General features: G+C 45.6%; 1 protein-coding gene across 4 annotated transcripts in view; it reads left to right on the top strand.

Annotated features, from left to right (window-relative positions):
• Positions 1-23,783, top strand: part of ASAP1 (ArfGAP with SH3 domain, ankyrin repeat and PH domain 1) — a 349,163-nt gene that overhangs the window by 75,370 nt on the left and 250,010 nt on the right. The window contains exons 2-3 of one of the 4 annotated variants that reach the window (XM_070221827.1): positions 21,077-21,645; positions 21,981-22,061. The exons of the other annotated variants lie outside the window; for them this stretch is intronic. The gene's annotated coding sequence lies outside the window, so the exon portion shown is untranslated. The remainder of the gene's footprint in view (positions 1-21,076; positions 21,646-21,980; positions 22,062-23,783) is intronic. 4 annotated transcript variants of the gene reach the window in all.

The raw sequence follows: 23,783 nt of genomic DNA, 5'->3' as shown, positions 1-23,783 counted from the left end.
AGGCAAGGGCCGGTGGAAAAATCCCGGAGGAATGAGAGGGAACTCGGGCTGGGACTGCCTCCACCCCAGGATTCCTCCTCCAGGTGCCTGAGGCCCTGGGTGGAAAGAGAGATCTGTGCAGACGGGTCCCCACCCGGCTCCCCTCGCCCGAGGGTTTGGAGAGCTCGCAGGCGGCTGCGCCAGCAGGACTTGCCCACAGGGCGCTCGTACGCTGTGAGCAGAGACCTGAGGCCGATGCTGCCTGGAGGAGCTGGCCAGCCGGGGAGAAGGGAGGCCTGAGAAGGCAGGAAGAACAGCTCCTCTTATCTGGACCCTTCATGAAGCCTTATGGGTGTCTAGGGGCAGGGCCAAGGGCGTAGCAATTTCCTTTAAAATTTTTAAGAGAATTGGTGTTAGGGCGGGGTGGGTAGGTTAGGAGCAACCCGGGAGCCCAAGAGCTGCAGACGCCTCTGAAGCTCTATAAAAATAGGACATTTGCCCTGGAACTCTGCACCATCTGTAAGTGCCATAAAGCACCACTCCCCTCCAAACAAGCCAAACCTATTTCAACTCGAAAAGACAGCATTGGGGAAGTTAGGGAGGAAGATCGTGTTCCCTGGGTGGATTATCTTGTGGTTGGCTTATTGGAGGTTTGGGGAGCTCTTTCTGATTTATGCTCACCATGGCCAGCCCTCTGTTATGTTGAGAAACTTGGGCTTCTGTGGGTGGACTGCTCTTGATATGGCTTTGATGCTCTTCAGGCCAGGTTACATGCAGAACTGGCATTCTGAAGCCCAAGGGGTCCTAAATTTCAGGAGGGGAGAGATTTCTGTTCATGCTGGGTCCATCTTGCTTGCCTGATGCTGCAAATTCTATGCCAGTTGAGGATGCTTCTAGAGTTCTCTTTGTAGCTAATGTTGGGTTATTGAACTGAATTTTGAAATTCAGTTGGAGAAATACCACCCAACTTAGTTTGTTTGAAAGCCAGAGATAAATAGATCTTTTGTGTGTATATGTGTCTTTGTGAACTGTCGGTCTGTTGCACCAGCTCAATTGGTTCTTAGCATCTGGGATTAAACTGAGTTGCCAGGCATTCCGTCTCATGCTGGGTCTGTCCTTCACTTAATTGTGATAAATTGGAATATGTTGATATAGGAGCATTTTGCATCCTTTTTCTGTACTAACTGTGTATGTCTCTGAAGGATGTGACATTGATTAGACTGAGCGGTTATTTTCCTTCTAGATAAATTCTTCAGTGCCTGCTAATAGAGCTGTCAGTTATTTTAACTTCCCCTCCTCATCCTGTACACTCAGATAGTGTCACTGTATTCTGTTTGTGTGGGATGTGATAAGGGTAAGTAGTTGGTGATGCTCTTTGTAGGGGTATGTGCCTATATTTTGCAGCTACATCAGAGAATAGGGTGAGTGTTAAATTTCATGCAGCTGCCCTTGCTCTTAGTTTGAGGTAACTCAATTTAAAAGCAAATGCAACAGATACATTTTTTTTTGGTGAGAAATACTTTTGTAAGCTTAGGTAAAAAAATAGATCTAATCATAATACAAATGTCATCACCTATGAACTTGAGAAGGAATTGGAACAAGGCTAGAAGTTCAAAAGTGTCATGTTAGAGTACGATTATAATACTCCTGTTCTCAAAAATATAACAGTAAATGTTTCATCTAGAATGGCACAGTAACTTTGTAATTCTTTTTCTGAACTTGAGTTCAGTGCTGGTCAAGAAGTCATTGTCCCCCATCTGCATCTTTTAACTCTTGAATCCTATTCCATGAGGTTGGACTCATGAATAATTGCCTTTTGCATAAATCTGAAATAGACCCTTTGGTTCCTTGTTGGTAGATCGCCACCACAGTTGAATTTTTGTTTTTAACTCTAAGCTTACGTATATGGAAGGGGTACCTTATGATAAATATCTTAAGTGGATCAGAATTCAGTTCTTAAAAAATATGGGGCTTAAGGTTATTTCCCTCAAAATAGAAGGAAAAGTTTTGGGGCAAACCACAAAATCTTGTTAGCATATGCTTCACAAGAGAGATGCTTGGACACTTTCAGAACGCTGTTTGTGCTGTCTTGTGGTTATTCTTAGGAATAGGACTTTTGGGTACTTTTTTGGTGATGTGGAAACTCAGGAGTAGGAATTCATTTGGGCAGCTTGGAATTTTTTCTTTTTGAAAAGTCTTTTTCTAGTTCTAGTGATTAAATAGCTTCTTGTCTATTTCGGTAATTTTTTTGCCCTTTGGATTCCTAATAAACATACATAAGTCTCAACTAAAAATCTATGTTAGATCTCCAAGATTGGAACCCCAGATTACCCCACACTCTCCCTTTTACTGTGTCCTGTTGGCAAAGAGTGTGCTTTGCTTTGCAGATGTTGGTGCTTTTATTTAAATTTCTCTGAGATGAGCCCTCTAGGAAATGGGTCAGAAATATATGGTAAAAGAGGCAGAGAGTTTACTTCCGGGCTTCCCTCTGGAGGCGAAGGGTCCCACATGGCTCTGGGAGTTATGGTGTGGCTGGCACACAGTGATTGCCTGCTTTGGGGAGGCAGGAATGGATTGGCTGCCAAGATTTCATCCTGGTGTGTGAGTGTTTTCCAAGCAAAAAGCCAGTGTTTTGCTTATTCAGCAACCAAAGCACACTGACGTGTGCCATTTTACTCGTGACCGTTTGGAAGTTATGAGTAAATGACTGAGACCAGGAGAGGACAGTTTTCCCAAGAAGGGAGCAAGCAGGCCTTTCAGGACCCCTGTCAGGGCACAGTAGGAGAGACTCCGTTTAAAGGCATAGGTTGGTCGATATTTAGTGCTTGTTGAAAGGGGGTCAGCATGATAAACAAAGGGCTGCTGGGTTATTTGACAGTGGGCCAGCGTTTTATACTCAGTGACACTGGAGGAGGCATGCCATGCCCATTGATTGAGCAGCTGCTCTGTACCAGGCCCCTTGTAGGCACATGGCATGCATGATAACATTTAACCCTCATCCAAGCTTTGTGAAGAAAGGATAATTGTTATCTCCGCTTTACAGAGAAGAAAATTGAGGCCTAGAGAGGTGAAATGGTTTGCCCCAAAGTCAAATGGCTAGTAAGTAAATGGAGTTAGAAAATCCTTTAACAGTTAAGACATAAAATAGATGTTTTACATGGCTGCAGAGGCATAGTCAGTGGCTTTGTAGAGAATGTAGGAGGCTTCTTCCTGTTCATTGTACCTTTTAATTTTGGTCCCATGAAACAGAGGTGCCTCAGTTCCTAAGTGGCTTAGTTTTTCTTCTTGTTCCCATTCGCAAGAGTTCTTAGTAGTAATACTTGAGTACACTTTTTTGCCCCCTGTGCTTTCAAAGATTTGGGTATGGTTTTTCAGATTCAAATGTGGGGACTTATTTGGGCATAATCCGGGAACAGCATTCACTCAGCACATTTTGGGGAGCACCTGCTGTGTACAAGTCACTTTGCTAAGCCTTGCTGAGCTATTGGGGTTGTTTTCTGGATTGTGATACAGAGAAACAGCGGTCTTTGAGAAGGAGATAAATAGGGCTCTCACTCTTAACAAGGTAGAAAGGAGCCGTTCATAGGTGGGGGGAATATACAGACGTTCACCCCAGCAATACAAGCCAAGTCACTCAAAATACCACTCAATCAGCATACAAGTCCAGTGCCGGTCGCATGCCCAGCAGTGTGCTGGGCCCTGGGGATACCAAGATGAACAACCCTGCCCTCAAGAAGCACAGTCTAAAAGTTTTCTTAAGGGGACTGACCATTGAGTGTGGGTCTTGCATTAAAGGTCAACTTGTCCTAACGTATGCAAATGATGTGCTTAGTTCTTTTTGAAGGCACAGAAATGTTTGGCTAAATGAAGAAATGAATGAAGGTATGGAATGTAGATTGGTTATCAAGGCCTCTTTCATACGAGTTATTAGCGTTCCTACTGTGTGCAAGGCCCATACATACTACTGTTTAATGCTTACATTCACCCTACTGTTGTCGTTGTCCCCATCTTATAATAGTTAAGTATTTTGTTAAGGTCACACAAACAGTAAGTTGGGGATTTGGGAATGAATCCCATTTGTAGAGCTTCTCCATGCATGCCAGGCGGACTTCGTCTGTGTATGTTCCCCCTCCATGCGAGTTTTAATTTTTACCCATATTCTTTTGGGCTGCTTCTTCCATGCTAATGACTGAAAGTCAGCAGTCTTTGGTAAATGCTTTGACATCGTTGAGTGTTGTTTCATGGAATCTCACACATAGGACCTCTGTGGCCAGGGCTTGGAGTCTGACCTTGTTCATCAGCTCCCAGTGTTCTAGAATGCAAGAGCATTATCTAAGTTTTGAAAGCTAGTAAACTTAGTAGGAAGTACTTCTTCTATAGCAGCTGCTAAACGTGGTTGTAGTCTTAAAGAACAAGTCTCAGGAAGGGTTTAGATAAAAATCAAGGTTGGTCCTGTGCATTGCTTAAAGAAAATGTGCTGCCTTTGTCCCTGACCTCTGGAAGATAGAACAGCAAAGGGTGATCAAGCCTTCCCTTGATGCCACTGTCCCACACAGAAACCTGGGCTCTGTGGCCCGACCGTCGGGCCCAGGCCTGAGGTACTTAGGTGAACTTCCTCTGCACGTAACCAACACAGGTCAGTGAATGAAGAACACAGTTGCCTACAGAAGCACAGGGAGACGGAAACTCCCTTTATGTACCAAAACTCATGCTTTTTCTAGAATAAGGTTCAAACCTGTTAGCCAGGTATTCCAAGCCAATGCTCTTTGCCCTTTATATACATTTTTAGGGTTTAAAAAAAGTTTTCCACATCTACCATCTAATAAACCCCTGTGTGGTAGCATTCCTATCATTCTTTTATATATGAATAAACCAGAGCCCAGAGAGGTAAAGTGACTTGCCCAAGGTCACACAGTAGTAGATGATAGACTTGGGCTCTGAATGCAGGATCTCTGGATCTGACCTTTCTGTTTGTTCTGTGTCTCACTGTGTTTTGGGCTTCCTGTCAGCTAGTTTCTTTTGTTTTGCAAGGCCCATAAAAAAAATAGCTACTGATTATTTTTCTTAATCCTACTTGATTTCTAACGCCAGAGAGGAGGAGTTGGAGTAGAGAAGAAAAAGGAAAAGACAGTTTCTTTTCTCCGTTCTTTCTCTTGTTAGACCTCTCTTCAAATCTCTGCCATTTGTAGTCAGAGACAGTGCTGCCACCGGTCCTCCTTGGGCTCTGAGGAAGTGAAAATGGCCCCGTGGCTTTCAGCTGCACCCTGGCATACTTAGTCTGGGACTGTTGACCAGCCTGCCTCTGCCTGGGAGCTGCCCACAGCCCTGGCTGAAGAACCACTACTCTTGGTTGGGGTTGCTGCAGGCTCTGGCTGTCTGCCTTCTGCCTTCCTGGCCATCCACAGCCCTGCCTTTTGGCTGGGTGCTGGGAATCATTGGACAGAGTTGAAGGGACCTGGGAGAAAATGTAATCTAGTGCTTGCCAGCCTGGGAGCCTAGTCTCCGAGGGGCCCATCAGAATCGTAGTGGGGCTCTAATAGCCACTTGCAGTATTCCAGAAAAATTAGGAGACACTTCTCCTAACAGGGTTCAGCATAACTCACATGCCAGTTGTCTTTGCTTTTGGTCGAAATACATCAGCTCAGTAATGTAGCTCTGATAATCTTCCGCTGATCAGATGCTTGGATTGCCGTTACAGATTGCTAAAATTGGGAAGCAAACTGTTATCTCCTTCTTGTGATTGGTTTGCCAGAAGAACCTTCGAGTTTTGTATCCCCATGAGAGACAGCTGAGGCGGGATGAGAACCCACGCAGACCTAGTTGAATCGTATTGCTTTCACATGTGGAGACTGAGGCCTAAAGATGGGAGGGAAATATTTCCCATATTTAGGCAGGGATTTGAGTTCAGATCTCCTGACCCCCAGCCTGGGCTGTTTGCACTCTGCTCTCCAAAAGGGCTATGGAGGCTGGTCGTACATGGATGGGGGGCACCTTTTCTAGTGCCGCTGCCTAGAGCTTGCTTCCAGGTAGGAGGGGTGGAGGGTAAACCTGAATTAGGAACCTGACCTTGCTAGCCAGTCTGCTGGTGTAAGTCCTGGTCTCACAGGACGTGCTGTGTGAGGCCCAGCAGCCCTGCCTCATGCTGGGCTCAGAGGCTTTCATTAGAAGGATTGGTGGTGGTGGATGTTCAGACACTATCCAGACCTTTGCCTTTATGTCTGTGAGTCAAGGGAGCCTCAGAGAGGTGGTTTCCATTTACGTAACCTGCTCATTTGGGGACTAGAGTCAGACCTTGGCCTCAGCCATTTCCACATGTATTATTTAAACATGAGTAAGTGATGGGCTAGAGATCAGTTGCTTCCAAGCCTCAGTTTCCTCATTTGCTAAATAAACGGTGGTGTGGTGAGTGTTAAAGGAGATAATGCATGTGAAGCGCTCAGGTGACTTCATCACTGATAAAATGTGGCCCTATGAATGTCAAGGTCTGACCAGTCAGATTAGTAAGCCCTCCTCCTGTGGGTCAGGGAGGAAGGAGGTGAGAGGCCTTCCTTGATGGGGATGGGGAAAGGCAGGCAGAGTTCCCCTCTGTGGACCAGTGGCCGACATTTGGGTTCAGGAGGCTGGAGTTCCTTGCCCAGGTTAACTGCAGCGCTGTCGTCTCCTAGTCTGTGTGGGGCAGGTTACTGAACCTCACTGGGTCTTAGTTTCCTCGTGAGGATGGTACCCACCTCTCAGGGAGTCATGTACATAAAGTGCTTAGAACAGCACCCGGCAGAAGTGCTCTGTAAATGATTGTTCTTAATGTCTTCATTGCTACTGCTGTGTATTATTATTCACTTAGCTCCTTGAATGTGTAACTGGGAGGACAAGACCTGGTAGACTCATTCTGGAAGGGTGGGGGATGAGGAGGTCAGATGACAGCCGGGTGCCTTCAAGGACGTGGAGCTGGAGGCACAGAAGGGACTAGAGGGAGGAGTGGGACACCGCTAAGCACTTTGACCATTGAGGGGTCATAGTCAAAGCCAATTTGATCTGAAACAAACTGTCAACCCCGTTTTACTGTATACTCAGCCCTTGGTGGGTGCCACCCTGAAGTAAGGGAACCAGTGACCAGTGCTGCCTGCTCTGACCTGGGCCAGACTAATGGGTTTTTATTTTTACCTCACTGTCCATGCTGCTTTGTGTCACTGCTGGTTCTTTCTGTTTCCTTCCCCCCCGATTTCCCTCTGCCACGTCCCTGCCATTGATGAATGAGAGCCAAGATGGTGCTGCCTCTTTTGATTTTCACTGGGGCTTTAGGATAATGAGCTATGTTCTCTGTACATCATACATCCAGATATGTGATTTTGGTCTTTGGTGGGAAGGTGCTGGGGGAAGTGTTTATGCCTCGGCCTGACGGGGGCAGAGTGTGGCAGCTAGGTTGTGGGCTTTACTGATTGCAGCTTGAAGCACTGAGACCACAAGGAATTCTATTTTGGTTTGGAGGCAGGCGCCTTAAAGTGAAAAGGATCTGTCCTTGAATTTGCATTTCTGTGTGCCTCATGACTTCTTCCCAGTGTCAGTAAAATGAGTGTTCGTTATTTTGGGGGCAGGGGTTATGTCAGACCTGGAGGCACTGTCCCCGCTTGGTCTTAAGAGCTTCTGGGGGTTCACAGTGGGCTGTTCCGGCCACAGCGCGTTCTGAGCAGCCCTGTGTCGTGGTGCTGTTTGTGGTCACTTACGTAAGAACTGAATTTTAATGCCGAGGCTATGGTATAATTTTCCTAAAAGGACTGGAATATATGTCCCTTTGATAAGACAGCACCCAATTTAGCCACCCAGAAGCTAGGAAAACAGAATCAGAGCCTCATGCACCAGGGAGGTAAAGCCCAAAAGACAGTGGCATTTTGGTACCAGCTGTTACAGAAAGCAGACTTGGCTGAGCTGAGCTAGACCATCTCTTGCCCTGCCACATGTACTTTGGATGGAGAAAAATATAAGCTCTTCCAAGCTCTTTCTACCGTTAATACAGTCTGGATACCACGTATTTCTGTAGCATTGTGCTGAGGGGCCAGGGCAAGGATGGCAGTGTCCCCAGTGCCCAGCCCAGCAGTGTCATGATGACTGTGTTGTTATGAAACAGACTCGACAGAGCTGGAAAAGGCCTTCAAGACCAGCTAGTCCACCTCCTCCTTCCTGTGGATGAGGAACCTGAGGTCCAGAAAACCCAAGTGTGTTAGGCAGTTTTGTTTTTTTGTTTTTGCTGAGGAAGAGTTGCCCTGAGCTAACATCTGTTACCAGTTCTCCTCTTTTTGCTTGAGGAAAATTCGCCCATCTTCATCCTTCATTGGAGTGAGAGCTAACTGAAGAGGAGAGAACCACACAGGGTTGTCGGGAGAACTGGTGGGGAGGGTCAGGCAGCTACAGGCCTGGCCCCCAGAGCACTGAGAAGATGGTAGTTTCTCTGCCCTTCCCTCCACAAGTCTCGCCTCCCCTTGACCCTTCTGCTCTGTATTCATTTGGGACATTTTGAAGGGCTGTGGTCCGAGCACTATGCTGCCTAGTTGTAGCTTTCCTGATGTGGTCGAGAAAGACCAACATCCCACGCAGGGTGTGGGCAGAGAAGAAACCCCTCATTGCTGTTGAAATCCGAAGTGACAACATGGTGCTCAAAAACAGCCTTCCATATGGGGCTGGCTCCGTGGCCGAGTGGTTAAGTTTGCGCGCTCCGCTGCGGCGGCCCAGGGTTCGATCCTGGGCGCGGACATGGCACCGCTCGTCGGGCCACGTTGAGGTGGCATCCCACATCCCACAGCTAGAAGGGCCTGCAACTAAGATATACAACTATGTATGGGGGGTTTGGGAAGATGAAGCAGAAAAAAAAAAAAAAATGAAGATTGGCAACAGTTGTTAGCCCAGGTGCCAATCTTTAAAAAAAAAAAAAAAAAACAGCCTTCCATAGATTCTGAGGATGGACGGGAGACTCGGCAGGGCGGCCGGGCTGTGTTCGGGAAATTGCCTGCTTCGATTGGCCTTCTCCTGCCATTCGATGACAGAAACAACTGAGAGGCCTGCTCAGGGCTCGCAGCTTCCCTGCCACGAAGCGGTGTCTTCACTGACCAGTTACGTGCAAAGTAACATTTGAGCGTCTTCGTTGTTTGTAATGTGGGGGGGTCTTCTGTTATGTTTCATTAATCACTTTTGTTATGTAAGCCCATTTCCTTTTCCTTGTAATGTTTATTCACATTAATAGCACTTACATAAATTAGATACTCCTTATTTCCACGAAGTGCAAATCAAAATAAGCATTCACTGCTGGCCCAGCAGCTGCTGCCGCTTTAATAATAGTAATATTTTTCATAACAAAGCAAGTAGAGTGCACGGCCTCCCAGTAAATAAAATGGTGCCAAGTCAGATCATGCTGTCACTGTCCCAAGGCTTCTGCATTTTGCTTATAAGAGTTTGAACAGATTCGGCATCCTCAAACACTACAGTTAAGCCCCTGCTCTATTCTGGCCCCACCCACATCTCACTTAATTTAATTGTTCCAGCAGCTTGTGGGGAGGGTCCCCTTTTCCCACTTTACAGACAATGAGCTATGCTTAGAGGGGATTCGGCCCCATCTGTGCTCTTTCCCCCTCAGACTCATCCTCAAGAAAAAATGCTTTGTACTGTGAATGTAATGCTAATGAGCTAGAACAATCAGGAAATAGGCTTCAGCTGAAGCATGAGATATTTAGGCTAGAGTTGAATAAGAACTTCCTGGCATGGTATTAATTTTTCCCCTCTAATTTTAGGATAATTTTGTCATGGACTAGCTATTCAGCTAGATTATGTACTTACTCATGTTCATACATGTCTCTACTTTTAGTAGATTGTAAGTACCTCAGGTCCAGGGATCCCCCCCGCCTTTTTTAAACCTAGTTGGCACTCAGAAGTTTGACTGAAATAATGAAGGTTGTAGTGAAACTGCATTCAATTTGTAATTGTTGAGGGCAGGTCTGGTAAAGGTTTTCCAAATACTGCTGTCTGTTTTTCTACACTTCAGTTATATGCCTACTGACTGCATAGAGCAATTGGAAAAGTCCTTAATTACTGAATTTCCAGAAGGTCATGCCACAGATTCATGGCAGACCTGGATGCCCAGCCAAATTCTCTGTCTGTCCTTCTGGTGTCTGCAGCCTGCAGTCTGTCTCTGGGTTAGTATGTCAGGAACAGTGATCACTCTCACTTTTTTTTTTTTTGAGGTAACATTGGTTTTTAATATTATCTAAATTTCGTGTGTATGTTATTATGTTTTGATTTCTGTATAGACTACACATCACATTCACCACTGAAATTCTAGTTGCCATCCGTCACCATACACATGTGCCCCTTTACCCCTTTTGTCCTCCATGCCCATTGACAAATAGATAAAGGAGGTGTGGTGTGTGTATATACACACACACACACACACACACACAGACAATGGAATACTACTCAGCTGTAAAAAAGATGAAATCTTGCTATTTGTGGCACCGTGGATGGACTGTGAGGGTATTACGCTAAGTGAAGTAAGTCAGACGGAGACAAATGCTGTATGATGTCAGTTCTCACCTTTTTTTTGGGGGGGAAGATTAGCCCTGAGCTAACTGCTGCCAGTCCTCCTCTTTTTGCTGAGAAAGACTGGCCCTGAGCTAACATCCATGCCCATCTTCCTTTACTTTATATGTGGGACGCCTGCCACAGCATGGCTTGCCAAGCGGTGCCATGTCTGCACCCAGGATTCAAACCGGTGAACCCCGGGCCACCAAAGTGGAACGTGTGCGCTTAACCACTGCACCACCGGGCTGGCCCCACCTCTCACTTTTTGAGTGCCAGCTCCATGCTGAGTACTTCACATACAGTTATTTCTAACCGTCATGTCACCAGCTAGTACATGATGGAGCCAGGAAGCAAACCTGGGTCTGTCAGGCTCCATGGCCCACATTCCCCCCGCCCCCCGCCAGCCAGCATTACTTGGTTGTGCTTTAGCTGCAAAGTGCAAGGGAACGGCAGAGAGTCAGGTTATCGTTGACTTTCTTAGCAGAGACAGACATAAGTGTACACACACAAACAAGATGCACGTCTGCCTGTGGAAAAGGAAAGCATCTTTCCCTCCTGATTTGTTTCCTTCTGGTGGGAGCCATTTAAATTTAGATAGTTTACATTCCATTGCTGGAGCAGCCAGTTCATGGTGTGGGTGGTATTGGAGGGATTAATGAGAGAATTGGTATTTTCAAAAAGAGTTGACCTCTCTGATTTTTCTTTATAAGTGGCCAGTAGTGAGTCATGATTTTATGAGCAGTTGTGCCCTGGGTTTCTCCCCAGCATTTTTGTGTTCTTTTTTTTTGTTTTTAATAAAGATTGGCTCCTGAGCTAACAACTGTTGCCAGTCTTCTTTTTTTTTTTTTTCTGCTTTATCTCCCCGAAGCGCCCCTTACATAGTTGTATATCTTAGTTGCAGGTCCTTCTAGTTGTGGCATGTGGGACGCTGCCTCAACGTGGCCTGATGAGCAGTACCATGTCCACGCCCAGGATCCGAACCAGTGAAACCCTGGGCTGCTGCAGTAGAGCACGCAAACTTAACCACTCGGCCACGGGGCCGGCCCCATTTTTGTGTTCTTGTAACACTTCACCAAGTGCTTTCGTTATGTCTTGTCTCATTTCATCAACACAGCACTTTGTTAGGCAACAAAGCCACCATTTCCTCATTGGACAGATGAGGAAACTGAGGCTCAGAAAATTAAAATGACTCGTCAAAGGTCACAAGACTGAAAAAGTAGCGCACTGAGGCCTGAGGTTGGTTCTGCCTTCCAGTCTCAAGTGGTGTGTCCCCGCCCATGCCCCCAATAGCTCAGCGTCTGAAAGACACACCTCCAGATGTTTTGTCAAGTAATTTTTAACTTAAAGACTACTTTTTGAATAAAGAAAATATGGACTGTATTATGGATAATTTTGTAATACTTTGCATAGTTAGATTTCCCCTATACACATACACGTTTTGAGGTCTCTTTTTTCCCTAGTAGCCCAGTCCTCCAGGTGGTTTTTACTTTGGGGATGTTTCTGTTTTAGTTTATTGATTTGTTTTTAACTTTTACCCATCTATATACAGAAGTAGGAAGACCACTATGAATCTCCACATCCCTGTCACCCAGCCTCAATAGTGATCTCTTTTGGCCCGTCTTGTTTTCATCTCTACCCGCACCCCTGAGTTTTTTTTTTCCTGCATTTTGCCCCAAATCCCCCCAGTACATAGTTGTATATTTTAGTTGCAGGTCCTTCTAGTTATGGCATGTGGGACGCCACCTCAGCATGGCCTGAGGAGCAGTGCCATGTCCACGTCCAGCATCCAAACCAGTGAAACCCTGGGCTGTTGAAGTGGAGCATGTGAACTTAACCACTCGGCCACGGGGCTGGCCCCCCTGATTTTTTGAAGCAGTCCTAGGTATTGTTTCATTTCATCCATAAATATTTTAGTATGTATCTCTAAAAGATAAAGACTTGAAAAAAGAAAAACTGAACTGCATTATGATTATCACACCTGAAAAAAATGAATGTTTCCCTCAATATTATTAAGTATTCAGTGTTGAAATTTCCCCAGTGGTCGTCTTCTTTTTTTTTTAATGGTTCAAATCAGGATTCAAATGAGATCCATATGTTGAAATAGACTGATGTATCTTTAAAATTAATTTATGGGTACCCCCCCTTTTTTTTTCCTTGCAATTTATTTGGTGAAGTGGGTGGTTTGTCCCATAGAGTTTTCCAGTCTGGATAGTACTGATTGCATCTCTCTGGTGTCATTTAACATGTGCTACTATCTATTCTTGACATACTTTTGTTCCTAATGATTTTTCATTTTGGAGAATAAAAGGAATTTATTTTCTTTATTAGAAAACGAGGAAAAGCATAAAAAAGAAAATTTAAAAGTCATCCATAATCCCACCAGCTAGAGATAGCCACTGCTGTCACTTCAGGTTTATCTTCCAGATTTATCTGGTCCTGCTTAGTTTCATTTAATACATCATGAGTTTTCCTCATACCATTAAAAAGTCTTCAGTAACAGTTTATGAGGCGTGTCATTGTGTTAATGATACTTCCCTCCTTCCCTTAAGTTGCCCCCAGCTGAGGAGTTTGTTTTAAATAGTTGGCTCAGCAGTTGCCCCAGAGGAGGACCCGTTGTTGCAAACAGAGCAGTGAATATTTGTATGCATCTGTCATTATCTGCACTGCTGCTGATAGATTCCTAGAAGTAGGTTTATTGGGTCAAAAGCCAGGTCTCTTGGTAAATTTCTGATACAGTTGTCATATTGCCAGAGTCCCCTAGAATGGTAATCTGTGGCACGTTCCACCCCAGCCCTGGGCAGCCTCTGAAAGCTTTTCTTCACACAAGCACAGCTTTGAATGAGGCCTTGACTTAAAAGTTCCTTCAAAGCAAAAAATTAGACTTTGAGTCTGCTGGTTCCCCCATTGATGCGTTTGTGCACTAGACGATATTGTGAGTAGTGAAGGAAAAAAGGAGCATCGTGAGTGTTTTCACACCGTCTGCTTAGCAACCGTCTGCTTAGCAGCGTCGAGAGCCGAGAGCCGATGTCATCCCAGTGTCATGGGGAACTGGGCAGCCCTGCCTTGTGAGCCCTCCAGCCCCTGGGTGGTGACCTCTCTGCCCCATACAGTCTCTGAGGGAGTTTCTGCTTCCTGTGGAAATAGGTTCGATAAGGCCTCTGCCTCATGGGTTCAGGAATAAAGAAATAGCATTCACTCTGAAAAGAGGGACTAGCTAGAAGACCTGACGTGGCGTCTGACTCCTAGTCAGAGTGTCACCTGGCCTCAGGTAGCTCCTCCTCTTTCTCCCTTGCTGCCTGGACAGTTTCACTTCCCTTTTTTAACTCCAGGGGACATTTCTCCCGCTGAGAAACTCCTTTGGGTTAGTATCTTTTGCGGACCCAAGTATTGTCACACTATTCACCCGTGGTTGTGAATTCGTTAGTTGGGTTGTTTCCTGCTTAACACTTGGCTGAGAAGACGGGAGGGGAGATGTTTTGGAGAGGGGGCGCCTCTCCAAGTCAGGTGCGCGCTGGGGCCAGGGGTTTGGGAGCAACCTGAGGGAAGGCGAAGCAACGGAGGAGAAGGTGCAAAAGCCACATTAAGTTGTCTTTGCTGAGAGTTGGCACAGTGTTTTTAGAAGCCAAGTTGTGTTTCAGATGTCCTGGAGTTGGCTCTTGGCTAGGGATCCCCATCACTTTGTCATGTGAATTTGTTACATTATGAATTTCTAAGGAGGTTTTCCTGGGCCAGCCTGGTGGTGTTAATTTCTCAGTTCCAAAGGTTTCAGAGAGGCCGGTTCTTAAGTCAGAGACTGCCTCTGAAGATGTTGGGCCTCTGCTTCCCCAGGGAATCCAAGCAGTGGCTTTCTGGAACATTTTTCCTGTGAGATTTCAGCTTAGAGTGGCCTTCTCTAAGTCAAGGTTGACTCTTGGTGGAATGTGCTAGGTTCCATGCTGAGTACTTTACATGTGGTATCTTATGGACTCTTGAGAACATCTGGAAAGTAAACAGTATTAACTTCATTTTACAGATGAGAACATTGAGCATAGAACGATACAGTGACTTGAGCCAGCGATGCAGTCAGTGGGGAAGCTGGAGTTTGTGTCTCGAAGGCTCACGGTCTTTCCCTCATTGGTGTCATCCTTGCCCGTTTGGTACCCTTCTTCATTCTTCTTGTCCCTTTAAGACTTCCTCTCAGGGTCCCAGGACATTCTCCTCCCCACCCCACCGTGATTGCCCTGTATCTCCTTACCAAAGTGTGCTTTCAGCGAACTCTCCTGGAAGAAAATGTCACCACTGATTCACTTACAGGTATTAATGCCTGCTGAGGCGTGCAGCAGCTCGTGCCTCCCGGAGCTGTGTGCACGTCTGACAGTGCACGATGCCCTGAGCCAGCAGAAGGGTGGGCTTCCAGGCATTGTGAGGAAGCAGCTGGGAGGTCCTTTAGGTATTGAGCATGGGGATCCGCTCACATCTTACAGCGTGGTTGGCTGTCGCTCCCCACCCAGCCCTTAGAAACAATTCTAAGTTAAAGATATTGCATAATTTAATCTTTGCCTCAGCCTTAGGAGGTAAATTCTCAGGCCCCTGTTTTACAGATAGTGGAAGCCGCCCCAGAGAGGTGCCAAGCTCTTGACATATTTTATCAGTTGACTGTCAGCAAATCTCTGATGTAAGTAATACTTGAATTTTCAGATGAGGCTTGGTGGTTGGCAGTTTCCTGGCTCAGGTTATGCACTGCTGGAGGGAGAGAACCAAAGTTCAGACCTTAGTGTCATCTGTCTGCCTCCCAAGTCTCCAGGTCTCTGCTCTTAACTGCTGCTGCTTCACTTCTTACCCAAGACCCCACAGCACTGCCCGGCCAAGTCTGCTCACGGTGCCAGACACCGTGGGCGCTTCACTGGGGCTAACTCTCCCCAGCATGAGTAATGGACAGGAACTTGACATTGTGACACTTGAATCATACATCCATTTTGGGGAGCAGGGTGGCCTTCCTGGTGCTCTGTGCCTGCGCCTACCCAGGCCCGCGGGGGTGGTGGGCATGCTGTGCTCTGGAGCTGTCTGTTGAGAGGTTAGTGTCAAATTCACTTCCTGCCATAAGACATCATGTCAGTTGACTGAGTTTGATCTATTAGCACCCCCACAACCATGTGGCATTACTAAATCACTAAATATTGGTTGAAAAAAACACTCTCTGTAACCCCCCCCACAAAAACAACCAACAAACCTAGTGTTTTACTAGAATGCCTCCTGGAAAAGTTTCAGCATCCATTGCAATGATTGAGCAGTCTTAAGAAGCATTCAGGAGTCATTATAATATTAAAATAGCCACAATTTAGTAAGCTTTCTTTCGGAGCCTAGTGCTATGGTAAGTTCTGTATGTAAATATTTCTAATCCTTAAAACAGCTTTGCAAGAGTCTCCATTTTATAGGGAGAGAATAGATGCTTAGACAGGATCGGTCAATGCCCACATTGCCCAGGTGGTCTACAGTAAAGCTAAGTTTCAAACCAGGCCTCTTCAACTCCTCAAGGTCACACCACCACCTTAGGCGTGATAGCCTATTTAAAAAAAAAGGAGACACGGAATGAAAATTTTTAAATTCATAGTTTAAAGATATGTAAACGTTTTATGCATTGAGTACAAGAGTCTGAATAACACAAATATTAGTAATTGAGTATTTAATTTCTGCTCATGCCCTTTTCCCTAGAAACGTTACAGTGTGAAGGGAGAAAGGTTTGCCCTGCGCCTGGCATAAATTGTTACCCAGGGTGAGTTAATGTATGTTTGTTTCTGAAGCGGCAGTGGTTGCTTCCTGAGGGCCTCACCTTGTCTGACTCTCTCGTAGGATAAATTACTGTGTTAGTCTGTCTCGTAGGTCTCAGAGGAGACCGGGTGATTTTTCATTCCCTCCGAACTTCCCCTTTGCCTTGCAGCTACCCGTTCTTTCTCACGACTGTGCGATGCTTGGAAAACAGTGGCTTATTTGGGGTCACTCCCTTCTCCAGCCCCTCCAGTCAGCCTTTGCTTCACGTAGAGCCCACTCTGTTGGAAGGTTGGTTCTCAGCCTGTCGCATCACTGTTTTGAGGATGGGACTTCATCTTACTCATTTGTTCATCTCCAAAGCCTGGGAGCCAGTAGAATGGACCCCATTTGAATGAACAAATGAATACACTCAGGCATGCACACCCATGCACGCGCACCCATGCACACGCACCCTGGGGGGCCTTGAGGAATTTTAGGCAAAGGTGAACCTGGCTCTTCGTGTGGAAGAATTGAGGGTAAGGAGAGTCTGGGAGGAGTACTGTCTGTAGGACTGACCAGGAAGGGAACAGGGAGGAATTTCAGGGCTTGTAAGAGTTCAAGGGAAGTAATGTAATCTTAGCATTTTAGAGCCAGAAGGAGCCTTCCAGGTCATGGAGGTCAGCCACCTCATTTTCCAGATCAGTGAGGTTTCTCAGCAGCCCTGAGTTTGCAGCCACTGCCCACTTCAGGGCACAGAACCAGACAGATCTCTTTCAATTAGTGCTTTTATTGACTTAAACACTTACAGATCATTGCATTGTTTTGTGTTTTAAGTAATTGATTTCGTTTTGTGTTTGAGCCCTGGGATGGTTTTGTCAGGAAGGAAGAACAATTTAAAAAATTCCAGGAACTAATCAAATAGAACACTGCCTTCAAGTGGAAGAGAATTGCCCCATGCTGAATCTTGTGATAGCCAGGCTTGCCCTCTCTGTTCCTTCCTCTTCTCCACTTCCCCTTCTTACATTCTGTTCTCTCCCCTTTGCTCTAGTCAAGATTCCTTGTAAATTTGCTGACTCCTAAGACTTGCTCTCCACAAAAACCTAAATTATCTGTCCACGTCTTTTCTACAGCATGATCCTTTCACAACTGAAAAGGCCCCCAGCATCTCACATGCATCTGGCACCTCACAGTTTACGGACAATTTCTGTGTATGTTACTTTACTCTGTGAGGTATTGATGAAGAAATGACAGCTCAGAGAAGTTAACTTGCTTCAGATTTCACAGGGGCTGAGTGCTGATTACATGTTGATTTCTGGGGTGATGACTCTCCTGTGCGTGGCTTTGTCCATTACAAAGACCCCATTTTTCCTTTAAAAGTCTCCCTGAGGAAGAGTGCTCTACTTATGTGTGTTAAGCCTACCTAGAATTCCTTGAACTTGAAGGTTACTTGCTCTCTCTCCTCCCTCCTCCATCCTCCCTCTCCCCTGACTGCTGTGCTGCGTGGTGGGGGAATAAGGTGCCCCTTCGTCCTCGGTGTTCTGTTCACTGCCCCCACGCTGCGAGTCTGATTGTCAGGGAGTTTAATTGTCAGGCCGGCAGCCGCATTTCTGGACCAAGTGCTCAGCAGGAAGAGCCCAGTAGCAACTGACTTGGGGGAAATTGCCATGGAGGTCTGTGATCTCTTGGAGCCCCAAGTTGGTCAGAGCAGCAGCAGGATGTCAGCACTGGTGTGACAGGGAAGTGGTGATTGTCTTCACTTTGCAGCCAAGGAAACCCGGGCTTAGAGATGTCGTGCAGTTGGAAGGTGACGGAACCAAGGCCGCCGCTACCCAGCATGTACATTTTCCACCACACCCCACTGCGTGCTTTTAATAGCAGGAAGGAAAAGTTCTGCGCAGATGTACATGACCAGCTAGAGTCATGGGCAGTATTGCAGAATGTTTGCTGGGGTAGCTGTGGGCACTAAAGCTATTCAGGAGTGGTCGGGATGATGTGCTTGGAGGAGGGTCCCACTCTTTATTTACCTGAGACACGTCTGCTGCTGCTGGCTACTCTGTTGAACACTTCCTGTATGGAGAGTACTTTCATTTTTATTGAGCACTTGCTGTGTGTCAGATGCCATTTTCAATTAACTGCATCCGCTTGTTTAAATCTCACAACCACCATTTAAGGTAGGTACTGTTGAATGCCTGCCACTGCCACTTACTGACTGCTCTTTTGGCAAAGTTACTTAACATCTCTGTGCCTTAGGCACCAGTTGCCAGCATCACTTGTAAGTCTGTGCTTTATTCTCAACTGTAGTATTTACACCGTCCTATTGCCCAGTGCTGTTGTAAGGGTGAAGAGAGTGGATGCACGTGAAGCATCACGAGCTCTGTAGATAATCTGACCCCCGCAGTGCCTCAGTGTGTGACGTAGGGCAACACTTCACCCCTCTGAGCCTGTGTCTTCATCTGTACGATGGTCATAAAGATACTGACAGGAGTGTTGTGAGGCTAAAAGGAGACAATGGCTCTCAGGCACCTGATGCTTTACACTGGTACATAGTAAATGCTCCATATGAATGGTAGCCGTACCGTCCCCATGGGAACTGGTTCTCACTCTTTTACATATAGATTAGATTATAGGATCGAGGGGTCCTGTTAGCAAGGCTGACCAGTGGCCACTCTCTGTTCTAACTTAGGGGAGAGAACGTTTTGATGAAAGGGAACATTTCAGGTTGGGGATAGAGAAAAGTTAAAAGATGATTATAAAAACCAAAGAAAATACAAGAAAACAAGTGTCACAGAAGCTCTTTGAGAAGCTGTGGATAAGGTTCTGCCAGCCTTTATACTTTAATTTTCATGGGATGGAATGAAAGCTCCCCCTACCACCTCCATATACACCCAGCTTTTATTTCCTGGTAAGATTATATTTCTGTCTCATCAGTTCAGGCTGCTAAAACAAAATACCGTGGACCTGGTGGCTTATAAACAACAGAAATTTTTTATCCTCGTTCTGGAGGCTGGAAGTCTAAGGTCAGAGTGGCAGCGTGGTCGGGCACTGGTGAGGGCCCTCTTCTGGGTTGTGGACATGCTGTGTCCTTACATGGAAGAAGGAACAAGGACATTCTCTGGGGTCCCTTATAAGGCCACTAATCCCATTCCTGAGGGCTCCACTCTCGGGAGGTAGTTACCTTCCAAAGGTGCGCCTCCTGATACCTTCCTCTTGGGGAGATTATGAATTGTTGAGGGGGGCGCAATGCAAACAGTCAGTCCATTGCAATAGCATTTTTTTGTTTTATTATTTATCATGGACAAGTTACAATTTCATTATTTGGGGAGGACTACCATGCTTAATTAGCATTCAGAATTTGTAGTTTATAACAAGGATTCTGTTTGGAGTGTGTTCATTTTTGTTACATTGTGGAGACTTTCTGAAAAAAACAACATGTTGCATTGATTATCAGTGAGGAACCAGAGGCAAGTGGTTGGTGGTACAGGAAATGAACCCAGTTGCCAGTTAATATAGCAGTTAAACTGATTGACATTCCTGTAATCTGTCTGAAGCATGCACCATTCATTTGGAGTTACGGTGATAGTCTTAATAAGTAGATGCTAAATCAAACTTTAAAAATGTCATTTAACTTGGAAAACACATGAACGTCTTTTAAAATATTTTGGGATCAATCCTGTCCTTTTAGCAGCCTCTGCTGTTATTCTCTCGCTGTTGGCTGGCCAAGCCTTTCCTTATTTGCTAAGTTCTGGTGTGAGCTTGTCTGACTGCTTAGCTGTTTGTCATTGCCCCTATTGTAAAGGTTCTTAAAGTATAGTCTTGGGGTCTCTGGGGGTCCCAAGGCCCTTTCAGGGGTTCTGTGAGGTCAAAACTACTTTCGTAATAATAACAAGGCGTTATTTACCTTTTTCACTCTTATTCTCTCATAAATGTACAGTGGAGTTTTCCAGAGGCTATAATGATGTATTTTGGTGTCACTCTCTGACAGCTAGTTATGTATGTGTTCCTGAGTGGGAACATTTTCTCAGTTTTAATTTCTGTTGCAGCCAGTGTCAATAGGTAGAGCCCACTTTAAAACAGTACCAACGTCTTTGGGGTCTTCTAATATTTTAAGGATGTAAAGGGTTCCCAAGACCAAAAAGTTTGAGAACCATTGCTCTATTGGGCAGAGCCCTCCACAGCAGGCCACCTCACAGGTCACTGGCCAGCCAGTGGAGGAGCCTCCCACGAGCCAGGTGACAGTCCTGGTCCGAGGTGCCCACCCTGGGCAAAGACCATTAAGGCTATTTCTCTCAGCAAGTGGACACTGGGCATGGCAGTCACCCTGACTTCCATGTCCCATACAGACTGCCAAGCCTGTTCCCTTTCTTTTACACCAGGGGACCTTTTATTTCTGTAGATGCAGTGTTTTCAGCTTGTCTTCCTTGAGACACGGCATCTTTTTTTGTGATACTTGTAATTTCAATTAACTCATAAGGAATTTGAAAACAGAAGGACCAGGGTTTAGTAGAGTTGAATCCCTTCTGGCAGCTATTCTGCAAGGGTTGTTTTCAGAATGAAAACAAATGAGGAATTGTGGAGTTAGCGACTTTCTTCCGAAATTGAGTAATACATTCATGAGATGAAAGGTTGGACATTGCAGTTTTTCTGGTGATTTTCGTTCTAGACCTTGAGAATTCTTCCGTTGTGTGACTCCATCCTGGTCTGCGTGGTAGAATTTTAATGGCACAGCTGCTCTTCCAGACCCTCCTCCTTTTTTCCTCCTTCCGCTCAGTGGTTTGCCATGAGACCATCCCTTCATCCTTTTTTTCAGGTCTGCAGTCCTTCCTTCGTCTGACAGATGCTAGAGTTGTAGACCACAGAGGAGGGCAGTGTTATGTGTCAGCTTCCATCTGATAAGAAGAAGGGATGGTTCAAGATCTCTACAAAGCTTCTGCTGTCTCTGATATCCTTCTTGGTGAAGCCTTGGATGCTCAAACCTGTGCTGAGGCCAACATTGAGGCACCCAGCACCCTGCATTTTTGTTGTTAATTTACAGGCCTGTCTTTGTCTAGACTAAAATGAGCTAAAATCTACATAGTAACTATATCTTACTCGTTTTCTCATTTATACTGGTTATTCAGTACCTGTTTAAAGAACATGTGTAGCTCATTAAATATTCGTTGATTGAATATATCAGTCATTCAGTGATGTCTTCCTCCAAGTAGGGGTCAGCCTGAGACTAGAGGAGCCCCTCAGAGTGACATATTTATTCAGCAGCTGGGGCCTCAGAGAAGGAAACTGCTGGTACCAGGACTCCACCTCCCCTCTCTTGACCTAAGCAGTTCTGCTCTGGCCGTAAACTTGCATACCTCACTCAGCCAAACAAGGGCCCTGCAGGTGGTGAGCTCACCTTTCTTGGAGAAGGCAGCTTGGTGACTTATGTTGCTAATCTGACGTGCCCCATGGAGCTCTCACCATCTTATACTGAGAAGTTATCACTATATTATTCCTCCCAGCTACATGTGGAACGCGTCTCAAAGGGAGTAGTAGGGTATATTTTTCTCCATGTAGTTACTTTACAAGTGTATTTTAGTGCTCCATTTACATTTGTGCCCTGAGTGCTGGTCCCGCTGGCATACCCTGGTTTTGGGTCGGTTCCAAGCAGTTAGAGCAGGGTACCCGGACGCACTGCAGTGTGTGTCTTTGTTTCTGTTTACCTGAGTTTCTTTCTGCAGGGACTCCCAGCGTGTCTGCTCGCAGCCTAGCACCAGTCACGTGAACAGTTGGGTCACAACACAGATGTAGAATGAACGAATGTGAGTGTATGTTGCTCGAGAGCATTGGTCTGCATCCCGGTTTTTGTTAGCACATCAGTGCAAGGAAGTTGATCTGATTAGCTGTGAGGCACCTTGGGGAGACCCTGAGGAGAAGAGAGAGACCATAAGGAGGAGGTCTGTAGTGGCTCTCATTCTAGATGGTTCCAGTAGGGAGGGAGCAGCTTCTAGAGCCTCTGCCATAGTATCTTGAGGGAGAGGAAGGAGTTTTTTGCATTTCTGTAGTTCTTTCCCATTTATAGTGGTTGGTTGGGCTCTCTCTCTCCATCTCCCACCTTTTGTCTCTCTTTTCTTTTCTGACCCTGGTTGCATTGTGTGTAGTTGTTGTCCTGTTAACTGAGGGGTAAATTCTAGGACCTGTGCAGAGGCAAATAGCTTTAGTAGTAGAGCTGGAACTTAAACTCTCTTCTCCTGACCCTCAACTTGGTTCTCCTCCGTTACTCCTGGACTAAAAGCCAGGCGGCAGAGCAGACCACTATGGTGCCCCCACCCCCGAGCCCGCATGCCAGGAGTGCCATTGACGCAGTGGGGAATGCTCTGACCACTGAATCATTTCCCTGGAGCTGGCTTTGTGAGTTAAGTTTGCTCCCCTTTGTTTAGTTGCTGGTGGCTTCTATATGGGTGATTTTTTCCAGAAGAATATGACTGTTCTTATTTGTTTTTAAGAGCCAGTGATTTCACCTTAGAAACATTGTGGACTTTTCCTGTTCTGGTGCCAAATTGTGGACTTTGATAAACAGAGAAGCTGTGTATTTTGTGTTTGCATTGGCTCTTAAAAAAACCCATCATCTTTGATAACATTTTTAAGCCATCCACAGGGCGTTTTTCAAGCCCCTTACAGTAAGAGGGAAGTTCCCCATAATAGTCCATTTATTGCATTATTAATTTCAGTTGAGTGCTATTTAATTATTGATGTTTTATTGAAGGCTGGTTTGGCCAACAGAAGCGAGTGGCTTGACTGGGAAGAGATCCTTTAGTCCCTAATGCTAGGCCCGAACATCAGGGCACTGTTACCTGCGAGCTCAGTGACTAGCTCTAAGAGTCAGTTGTAAGCTAGGGTTTTGCTGAAATCCTCCAGCTGTTTTCTTATGGTGAGATGTGAGAAGACTTTCGCCTCTAACTGGAGCTGTTTGATGGAGAAGTAGTTCCTCTTAAATGTTCTCTGGTGGTTTCATTTGGGTTTTAACATCATTCTAGCTCTTCTTCTTGGTCTAATGTCTGGTTTGGCTGCAGAGTAAAATTTCCCTTTCTGCCTCACTAGCATCTTTTACTGAGGTTGTAAATAGGTACCTTTGTTTTTTTTGTAACTAATTTTGAAATGAGGACTGTCAAAAAGTGCAGTGCTTCCCCTTGGTTGGCTTTACGATGCTTCTCCCAAATCATAAGAGTGTAGGTTTTAATGTTGATTCCATTCTTCCTGCCTCCCTCTTTATTATTTCTCTTAAATACCTTATTTGGTACATAGGAGCCATTCGTCATGTATTATTTCCTTTAGTTTGCTGCCTTGTCTTTATGTAACTTGCTTTGTGTTTCATAGACTTAGGCCGGTGTTTCTCAAACTTTAATGTGCATACACTTCACCTGGGAGTTTGTAAAAATGCTGGTTCTGAGTTAGTCGGTTTTGGGTCAGGCTCAGTATTGTGCATTTCTGACAAGCTCTCAAATGATGCCGCTCCTGCCAGTCCACAGACCACACTGAATAGC

Source organism: Equus caballus, chromosome 9 (assembly GCF_041296265.1).
Source record: "Equus caballus isolate H_3958 breed thoroughbred chromosome 9, TB-T2T, whole genome shotgun sequence".
NCBI lineage: Eukaryota > Metazoa > Chordata > Mammalia > Perissodactyla > Equidae > Equus > Equus caballus.
Note: the sequence above shows the minus strand (reverse complement) of the source record. Positions and strands in the feature narration are given on the sequence as shown.